The sequence below is a fragment of the Bufo bufo genome, chromosome 6 (assembly GCF_905171765.1).
Source record: "Bufo bufo chromosome 6, aBufBuf1.1, whole genome shotgun sequence".
Taxonomy (NCBI): domain Eukaryota; kingdom Metazoa; phylum Chordata; class Amphibia; order Anura; family Bufonidae; genus Bufo; species Bufo bufo.
This window is the reverse complement of record NC_053394.1, coordinates 302,061,025-302,073,918: the sequence shown is the minus strand read 5'-3', so window position 1 is coordinate 302,073,918 and position 12,894 is coordinate 302,061,025. Positions and strand designations below refer to the sequence as shown.

The 12,894-nt window shown below is 45.2% G+C and overlaps 1 protein-coding gene across 2 annotated transcripts in view; it reads left to right on the top strand.

Moving 5' to 3' along the window:
• The window catches only part of GRB7 (growth factor receptor bound protein 7), a 124,859-nt gene that overhangs the window by 25,774 nt on the left and 86,191 nt on the right, over positions 1–12,894 (top strand). The window contains exon 1 of one of the 2 annotated variants that reach the window (XM_040435836.1): positions 337–435. The exons of the other annotated variant lie outside the window; for it this stretch is intronic. The gene's annotated coding sequence lies outside the window, so the exon portion shown is untranslated. Of the gene's footprint in view, positions 1–336; positions 436–12,894 lie in introns of those variants that run through there. 2 annotated transcript variants of the gene reach the window in all.

The following is a 12,894-nucleotide window of genomic DNA, read 5'->3' as shown; positions in this document are numbered from 1 at the left end:
CCAGAGCTGCTAAGCAGAGAATGCACAGTATGTACACATATGACATCTACCTCCCTAATGGCTGCATTTGTGTGCTGCAGATTTATTTCCATGATTATTACACATACAGCAGAAAAGATAGCATTTAAGTACCCGGCAACATGTGCACGCCCAGACACCGGGCTGAGACAGCAGATCTGCGCTCTATACTGAGCCTGACAGCTAGACAGTTTCCACATAGGCTCCTGGTCTGGCCACTCCATAAGATGCCTCTGATTCATATTTCAAGAGGGCGGGAAAAGTGTTTCCAGGTGATGTCACCTGGTGGGCGTGCCCATGTAAATCAAGACAGGTAGATAAAGAGAGGAGGATAAACAGGAATTGCCAGTTCTCTACTCGGTGAAGAGGGCCCCCCTCACCGCCCCCCCTGGATCTCTGTACTGGTCATTGGTACAGGTAGGAAACTGTCATTTATCATATTCTTAGAAGACCCTTCTAAAAATGGAGCAGGGTCCGTGTGATTTAATATGTGTTTTGTGTGGAACTGGGTGTTAGCCTGGCGCTGTAGTAGAAGTAGAGCTGTATGTGTACAGGCTGCGGTAGAGGTGCTGTGTATATAGTCTGTATTCATTGGGGGGCTGGATATACTGGTTAGGATTGGAACATGCTACAGCTTGACAACTTGTATCTGTCCTGCTGCCAGGGAACTGCAAGCCCCAGCAACTCCGTCAAGCTGAGCTTTTAAGTCAACCAGTGAGTCGCAGGTGGCTGAGCATACAGCTTTACTGAGCGATACGAAGCGTAGCCTGGAGGATAGGCTGCAAGTCTAGTGCAGACAGGTATGGGTTAACAGCTGGATGTAAGTGTGCGATATACAGTAGGTAACGGTTGAGTGTACACGATAATGGTGTTGGAGTATATCTTATGGGTCATGTACGTAATGGACAATGTATCGGTGTAGTCTGTTTATGGGCCAGTGTGTGATGTAGGTAACGAGCAAGTTGAATGATATAGGTGCGGGTGGTCCGGCTGGCATCTTTTATTTAGCGTCGGGGGCATTTTGTGTTTCTGATTTAATGTCAGGTGATTTTTACCTCTTTGCTCTGATTCTGTTAATCTCCCGAGGTTAGTGTCGCCTGCCTTCTTGCTGGCTTTGCTTCCTTAAAGCTGCCACCGCTTTAGCTGCAGAGAAGGCTGTTCCTATATTTCCTGGAGTCATTGATAGTGTCCACAGCAGGAAAGCCCCGGTACATTGGAGATTGTGCTGGACCTCCACAGAAACACTTCCAAGCCTGTAAATTCCCGGAGCAGACTTGGCATACTTGACATTGCATCTGCTGCCCGACAAGAAGCAATCTTAAGTTGCCGGTGAGCTGCTGACATCATGAGTGGGGTTCAGCAGCCTTGCATAGTCATGGGTGATAGAGGAGCAAAGTAATGGGTTCACAGTGTTCCCCTTGCTTTTTTTAGATTGTTCATTATGACGTGTACCCCTCTCAGGTCTGAATAATCAGAACTTATTGCTGCAAGGAAAATGGAGAGAAACGTGCAACTTGCCAGTTTTTAAATAATTTATTTTGTTCACTTTACATTCCTTGGTGATGGGGAAGTAAAAGGGTCTATTGTATATTCCGGTTGAATCTGGAGCGGCCTGTTCTTTTGGGCCCCGCTTGGGTATTGGGAACCTGGGCAGATAAGTGTGTGACCACCTAAATGTACCCCTGCAATGTTGTGCTCCTAGATCTGACAGGGGGTATCTGTGGCTGTCACTATTTTTGACCCTGTTCAGACAGAATTTATTACTAGTAAGATTTGGCGCACATTCGCACCAAAAAGCTGCTGCCACCTGCGCTGGACCTGCCTCCCATTGTTTTCAGTGGGAAGCCATGCTGCTCCCTCCATGCTGCTCCCTTCATGTGGCCACCGTTTGTTGCTCCATTCAATGGGGCTAAACTGCGCAGTGTGCTCTTCATTCACTTCTATGGGATTTCCGAAAAGATCCGAGTGAGTGCACTCGCTATTTTCAGCACTCCCATAGAAGTGAATGGATGGTGGCTGTGCTTGCGCGGTGTGCATTTATTTGCTTTGGGGACCCTGTTCAGAGATGACAATATGCCACCAACCCCTTTACAGCCTGCAGATAACCCATACTTTTCAGGAATTGTACGGGTAATAAGAAAAGTTTTATTGGGTATTTTGCATGTCACTTTTCTCTAGATGGGAGGGGACATCTTTTCATTGGCCCCACATATATGTTAAAGGGGTTATCCAAGACATTTAATAGTTTTGGATAACCCCTTTAAATGGTCCTGGTGCAATATTCAATATTCATTTTTTTTCTCTAAATAGCCGTGTGATCCACATTTTTTTCTGCTGTTGTTTCCCAACAGAAAAGGAGATGTTTAAATGCCAGAAAAAATGCCAAGATCTATCATGCTGTGTTTTTCACAAGAAAAATGCTAGAGACCTCAAAAAATGCCATTTAATTAACAAAAACACCGGTACAAAAAAAAAATGCTTGTTTGCCCCAGTAACATATGGAGCTGACTTTTTTTATGCCAACCAAACTTGCCTGTTTCAGCAGGACCAGCTTACCAGTGCCAAATGTGGGGGAAGATTAGGATCGGGCAGTTAGGGAAACGCCATAAAGAACTGTGCTGTTTCGGTAGCTCTCATGTGCCGTAGTGGGAGCAACTGAAAAGAGCGAGTGCCAGGCCGCTACGCTGTTTCCCAGCCACCTGGTAGTCGGGACCTGCAAATATCTCCAATAATAAGCATTTCTGCTTTCCATATGCCTGGTAGATACCCTATATGGATGTTTTGCAGCATCCCACACTGATGACCTAACTGTAGAGCTAGTTATGGCTTAGGGATGATCTATGTACACACACAAATGATGGGATATATAAGTAAACAGGCCGTGATTCAGTAGGTCAGTCAGGATACTATTATCTCATTGAAACTTGTTGTTCCAGAAGTGATTAAACAGGACATGTAACCTGACATGCCTGTTTTAGTAACTACCTGCACCCCTCTTGTAATAACAATTCTGTAGCATCTCTTCTTATTGTTGTGCCATTCCTTTATTATTCCTGCTAGAAGTTATGATTGAATTGCTAGCAGTTTACAGTAAAGATCCAGGTGGGTGCTACCAGGTGAGGGCGTGCCCTTGCGCAGTCTGACACTGGCTGGACTGATTGGATAGTGTCAAACTGTGCAGGGACACCCCCTCTCCCAAACTGATAACATAGATCCGGACTTTCACTGCAGACTGCTAGTAATTCATAACTTGTTATTACATAGGGAATGCAAGTAGTTGCTAAAACAGACATGCCACGAGAAGTTACAGGGTTAGAGAAACATGACTACTTTAGAAAAGGTGCAACACCTATCCATGAAATGTGACCAACATTGCAGCTTAGCTCCATTGAGGTGAACACAGCTGAGCTGCAATACCACAGACAACCTGTAAACAGGTGAGGCACTGTGCTTTTGGATGGAAGCAGCCATGTTTTTCTAAACCTTCAATAAATGTATTAAATATACGCTGTAATGCTTGTCCTTGGCATATAGCGAATGTGTCAGAGTTGTAAGGCCTCATACACATAGTTTTTGAATGTGTTTTCTTAAAAGGCATCTGTCAACAGATTTGTACCTATAAAACTGGCTGACCTGTTACATGTGCACTTGGCAGGGTGTCCCTGCACAGTCTGACTTTATCCAATTAGTGCTGCCAGTGTCAGACTGTTCAGGCCCCCCACCCCCAACTGATAACACCCATCTAGACCTTATTCAGAACTTCTAGCAGGAATAATAAAGGGATGGCATAATATAGAATCAAAGTAATGTGCTGGCATAACATAGAGTCATAAGCATAGATGCTCCAGAATTGTTATTACATGGGGGATGCCAGTATTTGCTGGTTTACTTGTATTAACTTAGTTCTAGACAAAAGTGTTAGGTTTAGGCCTCATGCACACGGCCGTGCCGTTTTTGCGGTCCGCAAACCGCGGATCCGCAAAAAACAGAAGCCGCCCGTGTTGCCTCCCGCAATTTGTGGAACGGAACCGGCACCGGCAATATAAATGCCTATTCTTGTCTGCAAAGCGCGGACAAGAATAGCACATGTTATATTTTTTTTGCGGGGCCGCGGAACGGAGCCATGGATGCGGACAGCACACGGAGTGCTGGCCGTGTCTTTTGTGGCCCCATTGAAGTGAATGGGTCCGCATCCGAGCCGCCAAAACGGCGGCTCGGATGCGGACCCAAACAACGGTCGTGTGCATGACTCCTTAAAGATGCGCATAATTTAACAAACAAAATGCGACATCTGATGAATTTGGCTCTAAGTTCACCAACGCACAACTGATTTAAAATACAACCTCAATTCTTGTGTATAATGTGTAAAATTAATGTAAAAAACAGAACGCAATGCTTTGTAAAAGGCCCATATTTTATTCACAATAGACCATAGAACACATCAAATTTTGAAAGTGAGACATTTTACCATTTCATGAAAAAAAAAATTTACTCATTTAGAACTTGATGGTGGCAACGCAATTCAAAAAATTTGGGACAGGGGCAACAAAAGGCTGGAAAAGAAAGTGGTACTAAAAAAAAAACAGCTGGAGAAGCAATTTGTATGACGATGTATAAAAAGAGCATGTTGGGCCTTTCAGAAGCAAAGATGGACAGCAGTTCACCAATGTGCAACAAACTGCATCTAAAAATTGTGGAACAGTTTCAGAAAAATTATCCTCAACGTAAAATTGTGCAGACTTTGAATATCTCACCATCTACAGTATATAATATCAAAAGATTCAGAGAATCTAAAGAAATCCATGTGCACAAGGGACAAGGCCAACAGTCAATACTGGATGCTTATTATCTAGGGGCCCTCAGGCGGTACTGCATTAAAAACTGTTATAATTCTGTACTGGAAATCACTGCATGGGCCCAGGAACCAGTGGCGGATTACAATAGGGACGTTCGGGTCGGCAGCCGCGGGCCCAGCACCGCTAGGGGGCCCAACGCCGACCCGAACGCCCACATACTGCCGCGGGCCTGAGGCCTATGCGGTAGTGAAATCCCGGCGCAGACGGGCGTGATGACGTCATCATGCGCCTGTGCCGGGACACAGCACTGTGACGTGTGCACGCCTGCCTAATCCCGCCTTCCTCTGCGAGCAACTGACTGGCCCTGGACATAGGTGAGTATTTAGCTTTAAATTATTATTATCATTTTTTATTTCATGTGCCTACTATGGGGGACATGTGGGGGGTGGGGGACAAACAGTAGGACATATTAAGAGACATCGAGTACATGTGGGGGCTGTGTGGGGCCAAATTATGGGAGGGAATACTATGTGGGGGCAAATTACTATATGGGGCAGTGTGGGGGCAAATTACTATGTGGGGGCAGTGTGGGGGTAAATTATTATGGGAGGGACTACTATGTGGGGGCAAATTGCTATATGGGGCAGTGTGGGGGCAAATTACTATGTAGGGGAAATTACTGTGTGGGGGCAAACTACTATATGGGGGCAGTTTGGGGAAAATTACTGTGTGAGGGGAAATTACTATGGGTGGATTACTATGTGGGGCAGTGTAGTGGAAATTACTATATGGGGGTGTTGCTATTGCGGAGGCACTTTAGGGGCAATTCTATTATTTTTGGGGACACTATACAGGGATTATTGCCTGGAGCACAATATAGGGTGTTATTATTCCTGGGGGCACTCTAGAGGACATTATAGCTGTTGTGGACACTATAGGGACATTTGGGGTAATTTATCAAACTGGTGTAATGCAGAACTGGATTAGTTGCCCATAGCAGCCAATCAGATTCCACCTTTCATTTTTGACAGCTCTTTTAGAAATCCAGTTCTACTTTCCACCAGTTTGATAAATGACTCCAATTATGTCTATTATGGTCACTATTTTTTCAGCAGTATAGTACCTGGGGCATTGGGGAACACAACGGGCACAGTATTGCGGGTGGCAGCAGGATGACACTGTAGGGACACCAGGATGGGGAGGTTGATGGAAAAATTTTGAAATCTAACGTGTCTGTGTTACAAACTGTAGAGACGAGATGTGGCTGAAAGAATTTGCCATGGTGGTCTGGGTCAAATGGAGGAGAAGAGGAAAGAGAAGGTCTACATGATAGGAGATGTCACTGGATGTAAGAGGTATGTGGTGCTGTATTCTCCTCCATGTCTTTTTTTTTTTATTATAATTATATGTATTTTAAATTTGGCAACCCAATTTTTCAGTTTAGGACCCAATTTGGGGTATTTTTTTTTTGTCAGAAGATGTCATATGGCCTAGGAAGAGACTGTGGCGCTCATGAAGCACCGCAGCCTCTTCATACAAAAAAAAACTAAACTAAAATGGAGGGAGGGGCCCAAGTTGGGTAGACAGCCCAGGGCCTATCTTTAACTTAATCCGCCCCTGGCAGGAACCCTTCCAGAAATCATTGTCTGTGAATACAGTTGCAAGTGAAAGCTGTATAAAGAAGAAGCCATATGTCAACACGATCCAAAAACTCAGCTGTCATCCCTAGGCCAAAGCTAATTGAAAATGGACTGATGAAAAATGGAAAAAGGTGGGTGGACAAATGGATCAAAATTTTAAATTCTTATGTGAAACCATTGATGCTGTGTTCTGCGGACTCAAGAGGAGAAGGACCATCCAGCTTGTTATCAGTGCACAGTACAGATGCCTGCAACTCTTGTGTGAGGTTGCAATAGTGACTATGGCATGGTCATCTTATACATCTGGAAAGGCACTATCAATGCTGAACAGTATATAGAGGTTTTACAACAACATATGCTCCATCCAGACAACGTCCCTTTCAGGAAAGGCCTTGCATATTTCAGCAAGACAATGCTAAACCACATACCACATTCATCACAACAGCATAGCTTCACAGAAGAAGAGTCCGGGTGCTGAACTAGACTGCCTGCAGTCCAGACCTTTCACCTATAGAAGACATTTGGCGCAGCATGAAATGAAAAGGCAAAGGAGATCCAGGATCAACTAGAATCACACAGATAAGAATTGGACAACATTCCTCTCCCAAAACTCCAGCAATTGGTCTCCTCACCTTCTAGATGTTTACACACTGTAAAAGAATAGGGGATGCTACACAATGGTAGACATGGACCTGTCGCAACTTTTTTGAGATGTGTTGCTGCCATCAAGTTCTAAATTATTTTTTTTGTAAAATGTCTCACTTTCAACTTCTGATACGTGTTCTATGATCTATTGTGAATAAATATGGGTCTATGAAATTTGCAAATCAGTGCATCCTGGTTTTATTTACATTTTAGACAGTGTCCCTACTTTTTTGTTATTGGGGTTATGAAATAGACTGGTTGCTATTGATTTCCCGACTGACAACCCCATTGTAAAGTTATGATAGTTTGACAGTGGATCCCTGGCCACCACAATGTCGGAGACTGATGGCAACATGCAGGGTTGGACTGACTCCCCAGAGAACTAGAGGATCCTGAAGCCATATTGGGCCCCATAGGTGAAGGAGAAAAATGCCATTTGTAGCCAATCACTTGCTCGCTTGCCACAAGGGTCTATTTCTTTGATGCTAAACATGTTAGATATAGTTAATGATATAGTGTTTGGGCCCTGAGAATAATTTACTCAGTTGGGCCGAAGAAACCCCAGTCTGTCACTGGCGGCATGCAAGCTAAAGGAATTCTACAAACTCTGTCTTGTCAGATAACTCCGGCCATAGCTTTCAGACTACCAAAAAGGACAGTCTATTTTCTTATGAGAGCCACGTATTATATCTGCAGAATAGTTAGGCTGTGCAGTTGTTGCCATGCTTGGGACATTTCTGTGCCAGACGACATACAATATGTGCACCATGGGGCATGAGTTTACAAAAGAGCTATTAACCCCATGAATAGAAATGGCTCTATTGTGACAAAACCAGAGTTTGAGACAATGCATAGGACCTCTGTCCAATGCTGAGGAATACAGTCCTGATCAAAAGTTTAAGACCACTTGAAAAATGGCAAAAAATCATATTAGCATGGCTGGATCTTAACAAGGTTCCAAGTAGAGCTTCAACATGCAACAAGAAGAAATGGGAGTGAGACAAAAAAAATTTTGAGCATTCAATTTAATGAAAACAACGAATAAACTGAAGCAGGCTGTTTTTCAGCTGATCAAAAGTTTAGGACCACCCCACCAAAAAAAAACTAACCCCCCCCCAAAACAGAAATCCAACTTCTAAACATGAACTCAGTAATGAGTAGCTCCGCCGTTATTGTTTATCACTTCCAAAATTCGTTTCGGCATGCTTGATGCAAGCGTTTCCATGAGGTGAGTGGGAACATTTCTCCAAGTGGTGAAGACGGCCGCACGAAGGCCATCTACTGTCTGGAACTGTTGTCCATTTTTGTAAACTTCCCTTGCCATCCATCCCCAAAGGTTCTTAATTGGATTTAGATCAGGGGAACACGCAGGATGGGCCAAAAGAGTGATGTTATTCTCCTGGAAGAAGTCCCTTGTCCTGCGGGCATTGTGTACTGTAGCGTTGTCCTGTTGAAAAACCCAGTCGTTACCACACAGACGAGGGCCCTCAGTCATGAGGAATGCTCTCTGCAACATCTGGACATAGCCAGCGGCCGTTTGACGCCCCTGCACTTCCTGAAGCTCCATTGTTCCACTGAAGGAAAAAGCACCATAGACTATTATGGCGCCCCCTCCACTGTGGCGCGTAGAAAACATCTCAGGTGGGATCTGCTTGTCATGCCAGTAACGTTGGAAACCATCAGGACCATCAGAGAATAAAAATTTCTTCTACCTTTTGAATGTCCCATGTTTGGTGCTCTCTTGCAAAGTCCAAACGAGCAGTTCTGTGGCGTTCAAGGAGACGAGGTCGTTGAAGACGTTTTTTGTTTTTGAAGCCCTTCAGTCTCAGATGCCGTCTGATGGTTATGGGGCTGCAGTCAGCACCAGTATGGGCCTTAATTTGGGTCGAGGATCGTCCAGTGTCTTGATGGACAGCCAATTGGATCCTCCGGCTCAGTGCTGATGACATTTTTTTGGGTCTTCCACTTGACTTTTTTGTTCCATAACCCTCAGGATCATTTAAGAAATTCCAAATGACTGTCTTACTGCGTCCCACCTCAGCAGCGATGGCGCGCTGTGAGAGACCCTGCTTATGCCGTTCAACAACCCGACCACGTTCAAAAAGGTAGAGTTTTTTTGCCTTTGCCATCACAACGTGTGACTACCTGACAGAAAATGACAATGAATCCACATCTTTGCACAGATTTGGCCTTTTAAAGGCATGTGGTCCTAAAATTTGGATCAGCTGAAAAACAGCATGTTTCAGTTTAATCGTTATTTTCAATTAATTGAATGCTCAAAAAATGTTTTGTCTCACTCTCATTTCTTCTTGTTGCATGTTGAAGCTCTACTTGGAACCTTGTTAAGATCCAACAATGTAAAATAAGATTTTTTGCCATTTTTCAAGTGGTCTTAAACTTTTGATCAGAACTGTATGTCAGCGCTATACACTAACCTAAAGAATTATTAGGAACACCTGTTCTATTTCTCATTAATGCAATTATCTAGTCAACCAATCACATGGCAGTTGCTTCAATGCATTTAGGGGTGTGGTCCTGGTCAAGACAATCTCCTGAACTCCAAACTGAATGTCAGAATGGGAAAGAAAGGTGATTTGAGCAATTTTGAGCGTGGCATGGTTGTTGGTGCCAGACGGGCTGGTCTGAGTATTTCACAATCTGCTCAGTTACTGGGATTTTCACGCCCAACCATTTCTAGGGTTTACAAAGAATGGTGTGAAAAGGGAAAAACATCCAGTATGCGGCAGTCCTGTGGGCAAAAATGCCTTGTGGATGCTAGAGGTCAGAGGAGAATGGGCCGACTGATTCAAGCTGATAGAAGAGCAACGTTGACTGAAATAACCACTCGTTACAAGGTATGCAGCAAAGCATTTGTGAAGCCACAAGACGCACAACCTTGAGGCGGATGGGCTACAACAGCAGAAGACCCCACCGGGTACCACTCATCTCCACTACAAATAGGAAAAAGAGGCTACAATTTGCACGAGCTCACCAAAATTGGACTGTTGAAGACTGGAAAAATGTTGCCGGGTCTGATGAGTCTCGATTTCCGTTGAGACATTAAAATGGTAGAGTCCGAATTTGGCGTAAACAGAATGAGAACATGTATCCATCCTCTGATGGCTACTTCCAGCAGGATAATGCACCATGTCACAAAGCTCGAATTATTTCAAATTGGTTTCTTGAACATGACAATGAGTTCACTGTACTAAAATGGCCCCCACAGTCACCAGATCTCAACCCAATAGAGCATCTTTGGGATGTGGTGGAAAGGGAGCTTCGTGCCCTGGATTTGCATCCCTCAAATCTCCATCAACTGCAAGATGCTATCCTATCAATTTGGGCCAACATTTCTAAAGAATGCTATCAGCACCTTGTTGAATCAATGCCACGTAGAATTAAGGCAGTTCTGAAGGCAAAAGGGGGTCCAACATCGTATTAGGATGGTGTTCCTAATAATTCTTTAGGTGAGTGTATAAGCAACAGAAATAAACAAATAGAGTTTCCCCCCTCCCCCCTTACAATGCTGAGTGGAGGCAGGAGATGTGGCAGAAAACGAGTGCAGGGTGTGTAGAGACCAAGGCTTTTTTTCTCAGAGAAAAGGTGGTGGAACTCACCCCCCCTCCCCTGGCCACGCCCCTCCCCAACCCTAGGACCGCCCCTACCCGCCCCTAAGACCGCCCCCCTACCCACCCCTAGGACCGCCCCCTCTACCCAACCCTAGGACCGCAAGTAAAATTTGGGGGGGGGGGGGCTATAAAAGTCCAGCCCAGCAAAGAAACCCCCCAGATGGGGATGGCACTGGATCTGGGGATGGCACTGTTAATGGGGGGATCTGAGGATGGCACTGTTATGGGGTGGAGGATCTGGGGATGGCATCCACAGATCCCCCATCCTATAACAGTGCCATCCACAGACCCCCCTCCTCATCCTATAACAGTGCCATCCACAGACCCCCCCACCCCATAACAGTGCCATCCACAGACCCCCCCCCCACCCCATAACAGTGCCATCCACAGACCCCCCCCCCACCCCATAACAGTGCCATCCACAGACCCCCCCCCCACCCCATAACAGTGCCATCCACAGACCCCCCCACCCCATAACAGTGCCATCCACACACCCCCCCACCCCATAACAGTGCCATCCACAAACCCCCCCACCCCATAACAGTGCCATCCACAGACCCCCCACCCCATAACAGTGCCATCCAGAGACCCCCCCACCCCATAACAGTGCCATCCACAAACCCCCCCACCCCATAACAGTGCCATCCACAGACACCCCCACCCCATAACAGTGCCATCCATAGACCCCCCCACCCCATAACAGTGCCATTCACAGACCCCCCCACCCCATAACAGTGCCATCCATAGACCCCCCCCCACCCCATAACAGTGCCATCCATAGACCCCCCCCACCCCATAACAGTGCCATCCACAGACCCCCCCCCACCCCACCCCATAACAGTGCCATTCACAGACCCCCCACCCCATAACAGTGCCATCCATATACCCCCCCCCCCCCACCCCATAACAGTGTCATCCACAGACCCCCCCATTGCCGCTCCAGTACAGTTATACAATGTGTAATTAAATGAATAATGATTCCTGCTGCCCCTCAGTAGTATAACATTCAATGTATTGTACTCACAGCCGGCTACTGACATCGTAATGCAGGCGCCGGGCAGACGAGCGGCAGCGTCACTGACTGACGTCACGTGAGTACGCCGCCTACTTTATGAATGAAGCAGGCGGCCCAGGCAGGTGACGTCAGTCAGTGACGCTGCCGCTCGTCTGCCCGGCCGCCTGCATTACGATGTCAGTAGCCGGCTGTGAGTACAATACATTGAATGTTATACTACTGAGGGGCAGCAGGAATCATTATTCATTTAATTAAACATTTTATAAGTCTCTACTGGAGCTGCGGGGCCGGAGCACAGTGAACGCACCGGCCCCCAGCTCCTCCTCCCAGTCCCTCCCCGCTGATACATCGCAGCTTGCGATGTCAAAAGGTGGCGGAACGCCGTTCCGGTGCGTTCCGCCAAACAAAAAGCCCTGGTAGAGACTACTATCATTGCATACTGGAGTGTGAAAATGGACAAATACAATCCTTTGTTATTGTGAAGCAAACCAGCATTATGCAAATAATAAAAATACTAGCATCATGTGATTTCTGGGTAAAGTGAGTCTGGGTAAAACCTATGGCTTTGTGTTGCTTTTATTTAGTGTCAATTGGTAAATATATTTTGCCTGTTGCTTTTCAAGGCCAGTAGAGAAGTTTATGGGAAAAGAAATGTGAATCAGAAAAAAACAAAACAGAAAATAATATATAACGATAGGCTGCTCACCAGAATACGCATATAGTTATGTTATGTTTATGCCGAGTGCACTAGTGCCCCCTTCCCTTTGGAGCTAAAAACAATAAATAATGACTTAACCCCTTAAGAACCGGGCTCATTTTTACCTTAAGGACCAGGCCATTTTTTTGCAAATCTGCCCAGTGTCACTTTTAAACGCTTTTACTTATCCAGGCCATTCTGAGATTGTTTTTTTCGTCACATATTGTACTTCATGACACTGGTAAAATGGAGTCAAAAAAATTCATTTTTATTTATAAAAAAAATACCAAATTTACCCCAAATTTTGAAAAATTTCCAAGTTTCAATTTCTCTACTTCTATAATACATAGTAATACCTCCAAAAATAATTAATTTACATTCCCCATATGTCTACTTCATGTTTGGATAATTTTGTGAATGCCATTTTATTTTTTGGGGACGTTAGAATGCTGAG